The 16,672-nt window shown below is 37.2% G+C and overlaps 1 protein-coding gene across 2 annotated transcripts in view; it reads left to right on the top strand.

Annotated features, from left to right (window-relative positions):
• NFATC3 (nuclear factor of activated T cells 3) overlaps positions 1-16,672 on the top strand; it is a 1,346,548-nt gene that overhangs the window by 182,894 nt on the left and 1,146,982 nt on the right. The window lies entirely within an intron of this gene.

Raw genomic sequence — 16,672 nt, 5'->3', positions numbered from 1 at the left:
AAATAAGTAAGGGATAGGTGAAGAAAATATAAGTATAACAGTGCAGAAATTACAAGTACAGTACCTGGGGAAAACTTGCTTGCAGCTGGAGACAGCTAAAATGACAAAATCAGACACAAACCCACCATTTGCCTGCTGCGCTTTACTGAACCTATGCTAAAAAATTAAACCTGGAAAATGACTAAATCCGAAGTGCTTAGTAGGTAACGCCATCGAAAATTTGCACTTAAAAGTAGCTGTGAAATAATTGCTAAATGGTTAGACTGAGGGTTTTCACTTTATTCTTAGTGAGTTCACTGTAGTACATTAAGGTAGAATACACCAATTAGCAATATTTTAAATTGCGGAATTCTCTCTCATTAAATGGTTGTCTTAGTATGCATTGTATACTATTGTATGGAAGGAGAAAGTTTAACACACAATCAACAGTAGCCATGGGAACCATACCAAACATTAAAAATATGCACTTTACCGGCTAGTTTCTTCTGGGCATCATTACAAAGTAGGATTTCCAGAAGTTGCTGGAATTGCTAAATTATAGTGTAACTGTCAGTTTTGAAGCACACAGAGTGATTGTCGTCCACACAGTACATAAGTCTGGCAGTGCGCGTAAAGGGTTACGGCTGTGAGCCGTTATCCTGTGATTCAGGGTTTGATTTAGGCAGGTCCCCATTTTCCCTCATTTGCCTACTGTGTGACCTTGAGCAAGTCATGTTAACCAGACAGTGCTTCTGGGTTGTCCCTGAAAAGGGACTGTCCGGTAGACCTACCTGGTTAACAAATGGGTATTTTTATTATTAAAGCTTTTGGAGCTTTTCTTCCTGGGCCTCAACTGAAAATTTGCTCCTACCCACTAAATAAATAAATTATTATTGTTATTAGCAATCAATAAAACATCTGCAGCATATATCACTGTTTAGTAATAAGGTATTGTGTAGCTGACAGGGGGAAAAAACAGCAGCAATAAATAGTAGGTAAAGTCTTTCCTCTTCAAAAATCTGATTAATGAAGACAAATGGGGGAGAAACAAATGCTGTTCTTTATAATGGAAAGTCCCTTTTTAGGAGTGACCAACGTACAAGATCAAGTAGCAGCAGCAGAAGTCCCTCTGTGGCAGAAATACAATCAGTAGCTACATAGGATCCAAAGTAGAGGTTAGTGCAGTCATAAAAAAAAAGTTTGTAAAGCAAGATTAAATCTAGCCTTAGCAGTGATTAGTTTAGCAGGACCTGTCCCAAGAATAATTTAGGGAAAGCTGGATAATGATGTGGGGGTTTTAAGAGATCTTAAATTATCTTTCTGAGAGTTTTGTCACAGGTTGAAGTGCTTTTATTAACGTGCATTTTTTTTGGTAGCAGTCACATCAGCAAGAAGATTCCAGAATTACACGTTTTGTACTAATCTACAGTATTTGGTATTTCTTAAGGACAGTGTGTCTTTATGCACTAACTATTCTATTCTGCCTAAGGCAGTCCAAGAAACAAATGTAAACCAGTTTATAAGCCCTTCTGATGTTTTACTCCAAAGGGGAATATGTGTTGTGCCCCTTTAGATGTGCGTAGGCAGTTGAGGTTTTATTTAGACACAGCAAACACAAAAAAGACAAGATATATTGAGTTGCAGAACTTCTTTAGAGTCTCTCTAGACTGCTTGCAGTATGTATCTGGTTTTGTTATTTGAAATATAGCAAACAGTTGACTTCTGTTCCCACAGCAGATTGGTCATGTCAGTGGCTGCCTCTCCATCTGTCTGCAGAAATGCCTCCCTAGACAACTTTTGTGAATCTGTGTAATGGATTGACTACATTTATTTTATTTATTTTACATTTGTTAACCGGGAGTGTCTGACTGAGCCGAAAAGGCCCTTTTTCAGCAGAGGCCCGGGGAGAAAAGCTCCACAAAGAAAAATTACAGACACATTTAGTTATTTAGACATGATCAGTATACACACAAATTACAAGAGACATGTTTTTACAGTGGTATGCGGCACAAACAGTTACAGTGGAGAGAACAATCAAAAAAATATTAATTTTAAAAATAAAGTTAAGTAATAGATTTGTGGTGTACGGCTGAACTTTGGAACGTAGGTAGAATACATACATAGTACACAGGTACAGTACATGCATTGTAGATTAGCCAGTATTTGAGAGTAAGATTGAAAAAACTATTATCAATTGCTCTAGATTTAGTATGTATATGTTTTCCGCTTTCACTAGCCTGGGGAGCAATCATGGCACTGCCAACTTTGCTTGAGATGTTGACTGATGAGGTCTTTAAAGGAGGCTTTGGATGATGTGTTAGACACTGTGAAAGTGACATGCCTTTCTTCTCATCCAGAGCAAAGTCTGTGTTCCAGTCAAGTGGCGATCCTACCTTCTGCAGCAGCACTTAACATGTGTACTAATTTTGTTTATTAGGAAAACCTCCTGTAAAACAAACTTAACTGTTGATGCAAAGATGGGAAAGCCTACCAAAGTTGTGTGTGTGTGGGGTATATTTGGAGATAGAAGCTTTCTAATTTATTCAGTTGTTTGTATTTTCACTTGGAAATTTATAACACAGACACTGTTTTAGACCACATCATACACCTGACACCTTTCTTTTTCAGGACTAGGCCACTTTTTGTGTTTTGCAAAGGGAAAGGACATTTCATTCTGGTGATCCCAAACGCATCTTGAGCAAGGCTTGCACAATTTATTGCTTTTGCTGACAACACATGGTTGTAAAAGTATGATGAAAATCTGAGCCAACAGTGCCAGCCACCCCCAGAATTTGTTAATCTGTGTTTAAGTTATTTACATATAGCAATTATTATTAATATTTTGTCCTGTGAAATTTACAGTGCAAGTATTTATTCAGCCCATTGTAACAGTGTAATACATTGCTGCGTTCTTGTTCGTCATCTGACGGGATGCGACTGGTGGATCTGTGATGAACTAACAAAATCATTTTTCAACATCAAATGCAGATTTATCTAAAGGAGCAAAACTAATGCATACAACCAGTTTAATCAAAAATAAAAAAATAAATAAAACTGCACAGGATAAGCCTTTTCAACCTGATTTTTTTTCTTATTTAACTAGTCCATGGGTAAAGAATTGCAAACAAAGGGCAAACACCAAAGTTTCAAAAAAATGTTCCTTCTTGTTTGCAACATTCCATTGCAGAAATTCTGTAGCTGTAATGCAGCTGCAAAAGAGTCAACAGAAACTCCCTGCTTTCTCACGGTCATTCCCACCAAACCAACCTGTTTTGCCACTGACCACACAGGTCATTATTACTAAAAATGGTGTCCATTGTTAGAGCTTTTCCCTGTATGTGGTTCTGTGATCCATGATTCACTGATCAGGATTATGAATAAAAGACATGCTTCTGTCACTGGCATCCCCAATGCTGTGGTGGATGGGGTTTATTGGCACACCATGATTCCTGCCACTGTAACCCCCAGGGAGGTTTGTAGTCTTCTTATCGTGTACCTTTTTTAGCGCTTGGCTCTTTCTTTTGTTGTAAAGATTGAATTTTTTTTCAGGCTTCTGGTTGATGATCAATTTTGGTTGTTATGGAAATAAGTCTGCATTTTTTTTTCTATACATTTGTGTTTCCGTAACTAAAAATCAATGTCTAATGGTACCATGTCTGGTGAATGGATACGTTTTGATTAGATATCATTCAATTCATTATGCAGACTTAAAATTTAGCTGGAGAAAATAACAGCCTTCCGTCATTTCTCATTCTCCAAACCCCTCTGTTCCATACATCTGTCTCCTTCTTTGTATCTGTCCTCCAACATGGGTTGTCTCCTATTTTGATACGTCTCCCCTCTTAATCCTTATGTCTTTTCTTGCTTTTACAGTAGATGTTTGTATTCCTGTTAGAGATTATTTTGCAGTATACAACCAAACTTCATTTGGTACTAGTCTGTTTTTGTTTTTATTAAGTCTTTATTTCAGCTTTTCATTTCTTGGTGAAGCTTTTAATAGATGGCTATTTATTCCAATAGTGCTTTATAGTCTCATGGAAATGTTGTGGTTTGTTTACAGGCTGTGTCCTTTTAGCAGTTAACAATTATTAATTTTTCCTGTGATAATATTAGCAACATGAGAAACATTCAACAGTAGACCTTGTTTCATGCCTATTTCACCTCTTTTGGCATTATAGTCATGCATCTTAGATAAGAACATGCTGAATGTGTATTGCAATTCACCTTTTAATTGTGAGGTATATTCACTTAAGTTTTATATTGGTGACATTTAAATTGTACGAAGAGCTAGTAGCAAGAAAAACTCAGTATGTGTACTTTTTTCGATCCTGACAAATCCAAAAGAAATTTTTTGTTTAGAAGTTGTGTGTCACTTCATACTTTTTTCTAGGCTCTATGTTAAATCGTCAAACACTTAAAAAAGCGAACGATGATTTATCAAAACCATGTAAGCAAAAGCTTGCAATCTCGAACGCATAGAACAGCGATTTTTTCCAAGGGAAAAAAATCGCTGTTCCACAAAAAAAAAAATTAAAATATACATAAAGTGGGGGGCTTTGCCCCCCACATCCCCCTACTTAAATATACCAACTCCGAGATCACGCTACAGTGATGAAAATGTCAAAGTAACTGAAACGGCCAAGCAATTTCTTTCCCAGGGAAAGAATTTGCTTATATGCCGTTTCACTATTTTGCCTTTTCATGCTTTCAAGTTCGATCAAAACGCATTCGAAAGAATGCGTCTTCGATCATTTCATAGGAACCCTTTTTTTAGTCATTAACCAGTAAAAAGAAAATCTACTGATTTGCACCATGGTTAGTAAATTAAAATAATGCTTAAATGTTTTGAATAAACTGTGGCCAACATGTTTCCTTTGCAGTTAACTTTTGTCCTCGGCTAGTAGCTACCAAATACTGACACAGTGCTAAGAACTCACCCCTTGACCTAGCATTTGTTGAATACCACTGAAAATGAACTTAATGTTTTCAGACTTCAGCATACAGAGTAACGCAGGGTTCCCTATGAAAACACATGACAGAAATAGGACAAAGCTAACTGTCATGTAAGCGACTAAATCACCTTTGTAGGTAAACCCCTTGTATGTGAGGACAGGTAAAGGTACATTTCAATGTCATGAACAAAAGGAAATCATCATTCAGTCATTGATTGTGTTATTGCATGACTGAAATAACACCTTGACTAAATAAGACACTTAACTCTTGGAGTCAGAGCATTGTGGAACAAGCTGTTGATTATTGTACTGTTAAAAGCATTCCACAAACCACAACATTAATATCAATTTAATATTATTAAAGTCTTAGAAATTATGGCTGGATAGATGCAGAATAACTGAAGCACTTGCTTACCACAAAAAGCTCACCACATGATCACCACAGGCTTTGTTTATACAAGTCAGAGAGGCAGAAGCATACAGAACACCTGCAGAAGCAGTTACTAAATTAAACGTACAACTTCTGGAGAGAATCCTGTATTATTGTGTTTTTCTGTGCCAGAAATTAACACAAGCCACATTTAGCCATTTACTAAGTAAATGTTATGTAGCTGCATGACAGGAGCCGCTTTACTAAACTTAGGTCCTGTTGAAAATTTGAAAATGAATGAAGCATTGTCTAATTTGGTATTAATTGTCTGTCACAGTGTCACCCCCATAATCCATGTTTTGTGCCACCTTTTAAGCAGTATAATGTTTTGGGGTATTTCGGCAGTATTTTGGACCTTGCGGGGTGTAGCTTTTGTGTGCCGCATCATGGCTCTGATCAGTCATTTGTTTCAGGATAATGCTCACCCTTTTAGGTATTAATAACGAACATTTTAAAATGGTATTAGAGTATGACCAGAACTGATTTGTCTGCTCCAACTTTGTGATGGAGCTTCTGACGAACCATGAAGATTTACTCTGTCCGTTTAACTCTAATCATCCATTCAAGTGGCTCAGTTTTTCTTATGATGCAAAATTGATATTGTTACCTAAACAGAGCACAAAGAAAGGTACACCACTAAACTAATTTATTAATGTGCTGAGCTCTGCTGCATGCAAGTCTTTGTTCAGATGTATATGTGCAGAATGTAGTTCCTCTAGGTAAAGAAGTGCCTACATTGTAGGTGCATTGGTGGATTCTTTGTACAACAGATATGCTATCAGCTAATTAACAAATTCCATGAATGCCATTTACAAAGGTTGTACTTTTGCAATTTTTTACAGCTGTCAAATGACATGGATGCCGAATAGTTTTTAATAGTGTTTGCTAAAGATGTGACTGGGATGTATGTTTTTGCAGAACTCAACTTGATTTCAAGAGCTGCTGATTGGGCATCCATGTTTTGTGCTATGAAAAGTTGTTAAAGAAACCCTCAGATAATTTGTAATTATTTCAGAATAACTTGCTTTCACAGATGTATAAATGTTGCATTACATCAGTTTCCTGATCTAATTTCCAGTTATCCAATTCTGTATGTTATTTATTGAACTTAAAGCATATAGCATAAAGCATAGACATCTGCAGGTAAATGTGCGGAAAGTCAGGGTTGCATTAAATTAAATCTTTGTCTCATTCTGAGAGCAGTTTTCTGCACAGTGCTGTGTGATGTAATGACTTGTAGGACCTTATGGGAGAAAAATAAAAAGACATCCTAAAATAATGAGCTTCCACTTGATTTAGTCTGGGGAAGTTATTTACTAACAACCTGCTGTGGGACTTTGTATTGAGTGAATGTAATTTCAAAATTAGGAATATATTTATTTGTAGCTTCACATGAGACAGTGGAAGAAGCTTCAGATCACATGCACGGTGCAGTTTTATTTTACAATACTTAGGGCTAGTTTCCTTTTTTTCTTACATGATACAAGAGAACACAGCTTGTATCATTGTGTTTTTAGTTGTTTTCAGATTTTAAGTTGGGTGTGAGGTCTGAGTAGTGAAGTACATGGGTTGCTGACATTTCCTCTGATTCTGCCCTGATGACAACTAACATTATTTTGACCAAGGTATAGAACAGACAGAGAAGCACTACATGTAGAAAAATGATTCAGCTTGTCAGAAATTAGCTGTGCGGATAAAGTAGGTAGTAATTCTATAATGTTGTTGCTTTACTTGTTGGTATTGGTAAATCAGAATCTTATTCTAACCTCCTGTACTCATCATATGAATGAACAGAGTACTGTTAGTGACAGAGCCCAGATGTCTGGTGGTTATGTATTAAAAAGAGTGTTTAATCATAATTGGAAGTACCATAATTTAAGTCAGTAGAGCAACTGGAATTTAATCTATTACCTTCCATTTATGTCTTGCAAGTAAATCAGTACCTTTGTATACTAGCTTCTGAATGGTGGTAGAACATTGTCTCAGAATTACTGCAATGCTACTCTCCGCAAAGCGCCTGACTGGCTGTGTGAGCTGTCAGTTAACTGAAAAGAGGAAGTGTAGACTAGGGTTATCATAAATTAGAAATTCTGAGTGGGATCAAAATCTCAACATCTCTCGGGGAGGTCGGGGCATGCCGTTCTCGAAAAAATTGTAAACATCTGAAACAAAATGATGCAGTGTGGTAACTCTAAGCATGTCTGAAGTAATGCATTTAGCAAGATAAATACAAAACATACTAGCACAAAAGCAGTTGCTCCATGTGCTGGCTGCCATCCATACCTTACCAAAAACATCACTGTATTGTTGAAGTCTCTTATCTAATTTGTGAGACAAATGTGCATAATATTTTGAAAATTAAATTGTCTGTTTTAACTCCACTTTCTGTAATGACAGATTTTGGATTTTTTCCATACCTTTTTCTGTGTCACAGTTCGGTAACATAAATAGACTCTGACCTAGCATCGTGCAAGCTGCTTGATCTCCAGGCTGTCCTCCAACTTGTACACATCCATGTTTGTATAGTAACAGAGATGACATTTCATTACAGAGATGGCCCCTATTTTGTATCGTGGTTCAGTACTTGTTGCACTTTTAGATCCAATGGGTAACTGCCGGGAAGTATCAGTGTTTGTTAGAGACCTTATCTCCAGATTCCCCATGACCCTCAGATAAGACTGTAATGAAGTTCAGCTCACTCTAAACAAGATGAATTGCCACTTTGCAGGCTGCCATAGATGATCTTACATGCCTCCTGATGACAGTGAGCATTTCGTAAACATGCTAGCTGAAGTGCCCATAAATTACAATACTTTTATGTTTGTGATTTCAGTTATCCAGCTGTTAATTGAAAGACACGCACCATTAATGGTAGACATGTCCAGCTATTCTTTCACCTAGTAAATGCAAACTCCTTGGAATGAAGAGTCAACTTACCCATCAGGGGTCATAACAAACATAGCCAACCCCCCCATGCAACCCACCTATGGTTTCTGGAACCTTCTAGATAAATCTGATTATACAGTACTGATCTTTGGTGTAAAAACCGCAGACACATTTATAGTGAACACTTGTGAGTTTAAGGACTTAAAAAAAGTCTTAAAATGGCACAATGGACTATCAAAATTTTATTGCCTACCCTCCACCCTCCCATGCAGCCACAGTTGCCACCCGTACCTCAGAGTTGTATTCTCATTTACTAATAAGTATAGACCAAGCAGTCCAAATAGGACCTAGTATAGTGAGGACTTTAAAAATAACTATAGACTTCGGTGACTGGTGGGGGGTGGGGTTCAAGGAGGTGGTGCATTCTTAACCCCTTCACTTCAATATACGAAGTCTTGATGTTGGAGACCCTTCAAGAAAGGGGTACTTGCTACTGCAAACAGTTTCCCTGTGCCTGCATTGCTGTATACCCAGGAAAGTGAAGTCATTCACAGAACTACTAACTGAAACTTGTTAGAAAATCTTAGATCAGTAGTTTCAACAAATGTTTATAGGGTTCTATTCCAGAAGCTCATCTGTATAGCTTTGAATAAGTTGATCTTACTTGACCAACATTTTGCGTTTCCAGCTCGGCCACTGAAGTACTTCTGCATTTGTTTGAGTATTGAATTTTTTGAGTGGTTTCTCAGTTTAATTTTTCCAGATGCTTATTTTTTTATAAGGCATGACAAAAATGGACCCTCATTACTAAGTTGAGAGGTTGGCATAATGGTTAAAGTGTTTACCTTACAAACACAAGGTGCAGGGTTTGAGTCTCACATTGGGTAATTGGCTAAGCTTAAAATGGCCCACAAGACCAGTTAGCCTAGTACTAATGTATGAACCTGTGATTATATTGTTTTAGTCTTTGGCATTATCCAAGAGTGCTCTTCTCAGCATCAACAGTGAGCCAAAAATTGCCTCCTCCTGGAATTCTGTGCAGCTATTCATGTGCCTTCTGCTTTATCTCTGATAAAAAATGTTCATGTTTCCATGAGCCATGCCAGTTATCTTTAAATTATTGCATATATATTTTATGTGTACCACATTTATAAATTGGCAGTGAGACTTCTAATGATTTAATTGGTTGAAAAATACCACCTGATACTGCAATTAACTCTGTGTCTCTGTTTCTGTAGGTTAAGAAAGTAAATGTTCAGAGCCATTTTCCCTAAAGTTTTTTTCTTGATTTTTTAATAATTCTGTTTAACTGTATACAAAGAAAAGAAAATGCATAATACAGTAAATACCACATTAAATACATCAAAGTTCAAATATTTGAGAGATTTAATATCAGCCTTCATTTTTTTAATTGTTTTTAAGAAAGATTTCACATGTATCCACCATCCAGAATTTGGTTTCGTATTACTACATCTTGGTAAAATCTTTGTTCCTTTTTTTTTTTTTTTTACATAGATGCGTGGTTCGATTAAGTCTTTAAATGGTGACACATCATATTTCCATTTGTAATAATGGTCCTTCTAGCATCTTCAAAGTCACTTTGAAGATATAATGAACAACTGTCTGTGTGTAGGTATTAGGACATGCATGCTTGTCGCCTGACTGTTTTTGTGTTGTAAATTCTGTTTGTAGACCGTTGTAGTTTATTATTGTTATATATACAGCCATGTGCAGAACAGTTTGAAACGTTACGATGTTTTTCTTTTAAAGCAGGAAGGCATGTTGTCTAAAAGCATAGCACTAATGTGTATTGCCATTTCTTTTTTGTTGAGTGTGTGGGTGGCTGGGATTTCCTGTGATTTGATAGCCAGGCCTAAGCTATTGGTTGGTTTATGAGAAAGGAAATAAGCAACATATGCTATATGTGCTATACTCTACAAATGTGTGCTTAAAAGTGTCTGCGCTTAACTGACCTTAGAACAACGTCTGTGTTTGTTAGCATTCAGAATTCTTTGTTATGGAAAATGGTTAGTGATACTCAAATACTAATATACTATTTCCAAACAATAATTAAATTTTATGGTTGTATGCCTTCTATATAGTTATGGTTTTGACAGTCTGATTTGCTTGGTCTTTAACCAAAAGAGGTTTTTCTGTGGCATGTATATTTAGAGGTGGTCTGGTTGGCATGCATCACATCGCTGTCAGTATTTGCTTCAATGACTCATCAGCAGCTATGTTGGCTTTAAATGTTTTGATTCTCTGTAGACATGCTGACCAGGTCTTTGTTGACATAAATAAATCTAACAATACCTTCAATGACGAGCAGAAGTCCATAGATGCCTCCCCTCACCTGCCTGGGGAGTTTGGGTCTCCTGCACCCCTTGCCCACTGATTATGAGCCTGTCATGATTGCATCACTTCCACACGAAGTGTGCATTGATGGGTTTGTGTCCTGCAATGCACATGAAGTATTCTGATGTATTGCATGTCTCTGTAGCATGCGTTGATCTTTGCATATTAAGACAGCATTTTCATGCAGTAAAACCTTTTGCATGTTGTATTTTATGAAGTTCTGTTGCCTTTGTACAAGGGTGTCTGGTTCCAGTCTGCTTCTATAAATGTAGTAAATGATTGCTTCCACTGCTGTTAAGATAGTGATAATGGAGAACGAACTAGGTTTCCATTGTGGAAACTTGTTCAGTTACACATTTTCCCTTTTCCCCTGTTTACCCCTCTTTCATTTATGATTAAGGTTTGTGTTTGCTTGCTTAGTGCACACAGCCGAGAAGCTTCCATCGTCTGTGCCATGGCTGCTGTTGAAATGGAGTCGATGCCTTGTGACAGAGGAATGCCATCTATAGTCTTTATCTCCCACCTGCTCTTGAAATCCCTGTGTTTGAATCTGTATTGTTTCTGACTCAAAATTAATTCAGTGTTCTTTATTATTGTAAGTTCCTGAAGAGACCTAATAGTGGAGTGAACATGAACCTGTCACCATTTTACTTACAATTTTGAAAAGTGTATTTTTTTGGTTTACTACTTGTATGAAGATAAATTATATATATATATATATATATATATATATATATATATTTTATCTTTCCTTTGCTGCAGGTGTTGTTTTTGACTATTGTGCTAAGAGGAAGTTGGCGAGAGCAGATGTTACATGCTAAGGTTTGACTATGTTTGTGTACTCCTCATAATAACTTACTAATTAGGGGAAAACAGTGTGATTCTTGGAAGAATGTGTGGGATAACAATCAAAATAATTTTTAGCCAATGATGTTTGTTGTAACCATGATAAGTGTAAAACACATGCTGTTGAATATATGTGATTAGACATTTTAAAGCATTGCTTCATCAATTGAGAACTTCTTTGTGAAGACTCTGCCATTGTCGAACACAGAATAAAGCTAGAGGAAGTGCATACAGTGGTATGATTGTCATTGGTTGAAGGTACCTGTAATTATACATGTCAGTAATGAGTTGCAGATGAATTCGGAAGATATATGTGGGAAGCAAGGGGAATTGTGAAGTGCTAGCCATGTTCTATGAAGATTGGGAGTTTGGAAAACCAAGGGAGCCCTGAGCAGCTGACAGAGGCTGTCCACAAATCATGGTTATTTGTGTGGGTGTGATTAGGTTATATTTTTACCCACTTTTTGTAGGGAGCTGGTTATTTGGTCATTAGGGAGCATTGCAGAGGAAATTCTTCTCCTTTTTATGTATTTTATTTTATTTAACTGGGCTGGAGGTTAGCTAGCTCCTACGCTCTGTTCAGTCACAGTCTGCGTAAGCAGCAGTTGTAAAAGATATTTACAAGACTGCGATATCACATTGCAGTAAATGGTTACATAAAGAATTGTATAGGTGATAAAACCACAGTGATGGCAGTCCTAAAAGTCAGTGTGACAAGGTGGCCATGCAGTCATGATATTAAACTGGAAAACATTAGGTTATATGTAAAAAAATAATAATTCGCAGACATGACACGATTGCAGTGATGTCACGCATTCTGTGACCGAGTGCATGCTGTTCCCTATTCGTCCCACTCCTACTCAGAGTCGCACGTTTTGCAGTTCGTTTGTATATGTGCATTTATGCAGGGTTGTCGTGTACGGCCCTGCTCGATTTGGGCAGGAGAGCACTATTAAGGGAAATACAAACTTTCCTAAGTGTGTCTTCTTAAAAGTTTCCATGGCTACGCATCTTTTGGTCCCCGTGATCACATTCCTGTTATTGTTCCTGTGTTTTTAGATTCCTGTGATTGACAAATGTTTAAATTATTTCTATTTAAATGATGACTTTCTAGAGCCAGCCTGTCAGTAATATAATGCAATTCACCATCGGTGCTGCTGACTTTGAACAGTGAAGGGGACTTAGAGGGTCAGTCAGTTACACCATGGGTTCCCCTAGAATGGAGGGAGAGGTGCCATAGGTGGCTCATTTTCGAGAAAAGCCACAGAACGTTTGAAGAGTGGAATTATGTCCAATACAATACACAAGTTTTCATACTGTAGCACAAATTCATTGTATGTTGATAAAGTACTTTAACTGTTAATACGTTGGGTTTTTCCTGCAGATCTCTGTTTTACATTTTAGCTTTTAGATCTGAGTCTTGACTAGAAATGGTCATAGTTGGGGGTTCACATTTTTGTGCCAGGATAGGTTGTAGATGGTTCCAGTATGATACCCCAAAACCCCACTGCTGTGAACACAGTTGCTTGGTCCTGATTACATGAAAACTGCTTGAGTATATATATGCTCTAAACACATATACACATTATTAAGTCAATTTCATGTAGTCGGATCACAGAAAAAACTAAAACTGTTACCCTCTCAACCCCCTTTCTTTATTACTGTTATTTTGAGTTTCTTTCAACTCTGACAAAAAGCAATTACTTAAATCATAAAAGTATGTCTCAGACCTCCAACATGAAGCTGTAAACTTGGATTCAGCTGAAAAGATAAAAGTTTAAACCCAAAAGTTACTACAACATACAAGTAAACACGGGGAAACAAAGTACTGAGCTTATGTGCTGAAGCCAATGAAAACTGAGCAACCAGAAATTGAGGACTAGAAGGGTCCCTTTTATAGGCAGCAGAGATACCAGGTTGCATGTTCTGAGTTATCGAACAAGGTTTGCAAGGTGTTGTACTTGCTCATGTGTGAGCTACCTAATAGTGAAATTGTAAGGTAGTTTTGCAACCTATTTTGCTTTCATTTTTGTATTTTTTATTGAAACAGTAGGATGGTCATGTTTTCATGCAGGCAAAATCAAATAAGTAAGAATACAGTATAAAAATCGAGGACGGTTCAACTTTTTATATAATTTTGTAGGACATTTGCACTGATACTTAACTGACTTAAGAAGTTGAATGCATTTAGACATTCTGATGGAATTAAAATTTGTAAAACAATTTTTTTCCATATACTTTTTACTGAATTTTCATCAGTACACAGCCATAAACACCACTGCGGTGGTGGTGCTGCGGTAGCATTGTCGCCTCACAGCAAGACGCTGTGCCGTTCGATTCTCAGCTAGAGCGTCTTCTGTGTGGAGACAAGCGTGAATGGGCGTACCTTTGTTGTAGGTTGTGCGTCAGGGATGGCAAACTCGGCACTTAAAAATTCTACTGCCAATCATTAGCGGACCGAAGTTCCGCTATGGCGACCCCTAACCGGGAAAAGCCGAAAGACACAAACAAACAAACACAGCCATAAACACCACTTACCGTCAAACTAGTCATTACAACCATATAGCATAACAATAGCAGTGTATTATGAAAAAAACAGAATACTTGAAGCACAACTTAAAACACCATAAGCTAACAAATTGCAAACATAATCAAAGGCAGTTATTGTCCTGTCCTCGCCCCCTCCTACTTGATAGAAGTTTTTCACCTTGGGCTACGGTTCACATACTTTTATTTTTTTCTTTGCTTCCGTGGGCGCTTACAGCTCTGCGATTTGTCTTTTTCCGTATGGCTTCATTTTTCCATATGGTATCACCTTTCTAAGCTTTTGCAATCTGATCCTTTACTCATCTCCCTAGTAAAAGAAGGATTATCTTTTCAGTCACACTCCGACTAATGCTTTTCCCCTTAATCCTAATATACAAAATTCCCATTTCCTAATGATCTGTTTTCTAAATACTCTGTCTATTTCAAAATAGAGTCCTCCCAGCAAATATGAATATTCACACAGTTCAAAAACATATGAATATATTTATTAAGTCTTCATACCCACATCACCATCTAATCCCCGCCCTCACTTGTGTAGAAGTAAGGGCGTCCTTAATCCCATAGTGCTGGGAGTACGTTCGATTTTAGTTCCAACGCTAAGACAAGGCAACCATTCTTGTTTAGACAGTTTGACACCTTCTTTCTCTTCCCATCTTAGTCTTAGCTTTTCCATTTATCCTCCATACTTCCGTTGCACAACACTACAGTTTACCACGTGTGGGAAGCACCCCTTCCTCATTTAACCACTTAATGTTTGAAACAGAACCAGAAAAGGTAAATTCCATATCTGACGTAGATAAATGTAGATTCTTAACCCAGTTGTTGACAGCATGCCTTAAGTGTTCAAATTGCTATCGTGCCTGCTTTGGTAGACAGCATGTAATTTTAAAGTCATTCAACTCATAAAGTATTACATTACCTCTGTGCACTTAATAAATTAAAAACCCTAAGTGTTAATATCCCAACTCAACCATCCTCTTCAAAAAAAATGGGCTGGTTAGGAAGTTTATGATTGTTTCACATCCGTATGAACAGAATCTGTTAATAACTCAGCATTTGCTTCCCCCTTTAAACCCTTAATGAACCTTTAACTGTACACTGACATCAGGGGTTACTGTATCACTCTTTCTTGCTCTCTCTTTGCTGAAATTCACTCTCTGCTTGAATAACTGCAACAGCAGATGCAAAGGCATAGAGATCAAAATACGATGTGCTGTCCACACCTACACACACACACACCTTCTGGGAAGCCTTAATCTTGTATAACGATCCTTTTACCCTTTCTGTTCCATTCCATATAAACTTATCACATGTACTGTGAATTTTTTGTAGCCAATTAACATCTTTAAACCTAAGAGGCAAATGCCTGGTAGCATGTGCATTACCCCTGGGAGAATCATTTATATTAATTCTCACAGTTAATGTAAAACCTTTTTTAGTCCAAGTAACCAATAACGGAGATCTGCTGAAACGGGCAGAATAATTACTGGTAATTAAATATTGGTCATCCTATACCTAGATAGCTGGTGACTACTTTCTTAGCTGTTTATATCACATCATTCCTCTTCTTACCTGAACTGTTTCGGTTCAGTTACATTCTAATCCTGTGGTGGTTTTAAAATGCTCAAAAATCTTAGCTTCTACCGGTAGAATAAGATCTAACCTATCTGTGGCCAACATAGAACCATCTACAAACTTACCAAAACACTTCCAAATGCATGGGAAGTCTTGCAATTGATGAGTTATGTTTCTCCATGGTTAAAATAAACAAGGTCATCTGTAAGGGGTGCCCCTTCTTATGTCTAGATCTTCAGTAAAACAACAAAACATAGGCAGGCAACAATAATAAACTTTTATGGTTAGCGCTTTTGTCAAGTATTCTGACACTCAACTTCATCAGACACTAGTTAAAAGAATGAAACCAGATTTTAAACCAGATTCATAGTCACATGTTCAGTCACCTCACGGCACCATGTCACCTGATACAATTCTCATTTCTATAACACATGTACCTAAATATTGTGTAAACAATTGTGTAAAAAATGTATATACACTTTCCTATTGACTTAATACTCAAATTCATATGTACATATACAAAGAATACATAAATATACATGAAAAAGGCAGCTAAAACATCCAAAAAAACAATATTTGTTATTACGTACATAAAAATTGTTACATGTCACTAATCAACCTGAATAAATTTCAGTTGAATATCATAAATGCATGTACTTGTGTATAGGGGGGGATTTGTATGTATATAAAAAACACAAAAAATGCCCCAAATTATGTCTGTTCACTTGAGTATTAGCCTTGTGTTAATGTTTTAAACTCCTCAGTTTCAAGACGCATGCCAAAGAGCATATGTCGTTCAACCCTGATGTCACATAGGCCCTTGTTCTAAGCTGCCAAATCAACTCCTTCACCTCAAGTTTTAAGCCTAATGGACCGCCCCTGATGTCAAATTCAATTTGGTCGATCACCCTGAATGTAAAGGAATGACCAGGGTTTTTTACCACATGTTTTGCGAGAGCGTTGTCTGTTTCGGCTTTCCTAATGTGGTAAATATGCTCGAGAACTCTTTCCCTTCTGCCCTTACATGCAAATTTTTCATTCAAGATGTTAATTCCGTTACCTGTTTGCATAAACCTGCAATTAGAGCAGGCTTCACATTTGT

Source organism: Protopterus annectens, chromosome 8.part1 (genome assembly GCF_019279795.1).
Source record: "Protopterus annectens isolate FY-2018-M chromosome 8.part1, PAN1.0, whole genome shotgun sequence".
Classification (NCBI taxonomy): domain Eukaryota; kingdom Metazoa; phylum Chordata; order Ceratodontiformes; family Protopteridae; genus Protopterus; species Protopterus annectens.
Note: the sequence above shows the minus strand (reverse complement) of the source record. Positions and strands in the feature narration are given on the sequence as shown.